At 35.2% G+C, this 1,133-nt stretch overlaps 1 protein-coding gene across 16 annotated transcripts in view; it reads left to right on the forward strand.

The window, feature by feature from the left end:
- The window catches only part of dlg1a (discs large MAGUK scaffold protein 1a), a 124,708-nt gene that overhangs the window by 96,783 nt on the left and 26,792 nt on the right, over positions 1-1,133 (forward strand). The gene's annotated exons all lie outside the window — the stretch shown is intronic.

The raw sequence follows: 1,133 nt of genomic DNA on the forward strand, positions 1-1,133 counted from the left end.
TAATGTCTTTTAAAAGTAATTAGTTACATTACAATATTACTGTCTCTGAATTGTAATGCGTTACACTACTTTTGAGTTACTTTTGAGTTACTTTCACCAAAATATCCACATAAGTATTACAAAATGCCAAAATGTAGTTTATTGCTGCTCATTCTACATCCAGTGGAGGGTATATGTGGTAGGTCTATATAGCATAAAATTATAAAATCATATTTAGATACCGGTATGTAGGTCTACATTAATGTTACATTGTAGTTTAGGTTAAAAAAATGTAAGCACACATCACATTATTACATTCATAAATAACACCGGTAAATAAAGCGAAATATTATCATGTACAAACAATAAAGACAATACCTAGCCTATAGGCTATTTTGAATGGTTTCAGAAGAAAACAAGAATGAAAAATATAAGTTGCTAAACAAGCCAAAATGAATTAGGCTGGCTAATTCAATGTGAAACTGAAAGCAAATGGCGTTCTCGCGCAGCCTACCTCTCTCATTCGGCATTAATCCAATTAAATGTGTCCATATTTGCGATGTATTTGAATGCAAAACTATTATTTATTATGTAAACCAGGCTTACTTAACACGCTTAAAAAAACATACTCTTCACATGAGCAAATGTGTTTGGCCCGAGCTCCGACTGAACGGCACGGCTTGTACGCAGTACGCCCTATTTAAATTAACCAGTGTATCTATGTTTGGTTGACTGTATTTTTAATAATTTAATAATGAACAGGCTGCAACGTTTGCAATGCTTTATGTGTGTGCGCGAGGCGCCGGCGCGATCGAACAGCGGAAACAAACAACAAAAAAATACTCCGTCATTTTTGGTCATACAGATCATTCGAAACTGCAATGTGTTTACTTTATTTCTGTCATCTCGGTTTCCTTTCCGTGGACTTTCGTAGAGCGCCACACAAATAGCCTGTGAACCAAACTCAGCAGCATAGCCTATCTCTCAGTCTTTTCCTTTCATTTTGTTAATCTGTTAATTAGGCTAAGTCAAATATTTTGCTTATTCATTAATTTTATATGTAGATTTTGTTATTTTTAGTTAAAATTAATTTTTGTTGCTTGTCTGCGCTCGTCCGCCGCCTTTTTTCACTTCTCCGACCCCGCAGCTCTCTC

This window comes from Sinocyclocheilus anshuiensis, unplaced genomic scaffold (assembly GCF_001515605.1).
Source record: "Sinocyclocheilus anshuiensis isolate Anshui unplaced genomic scaffold, SAMN03320099.WGS_v1.1 scaffold311, whole genome shotgun sequence".
Classification (NCBI taxonomy): domain Eukaryota; kingdom Metazoa; phylum Chordata; class Actinopteri; order Cypriniformes; family Cyprinidae; genus Sinocyclocheilus; species Sinocyclocheilus anshuiensis.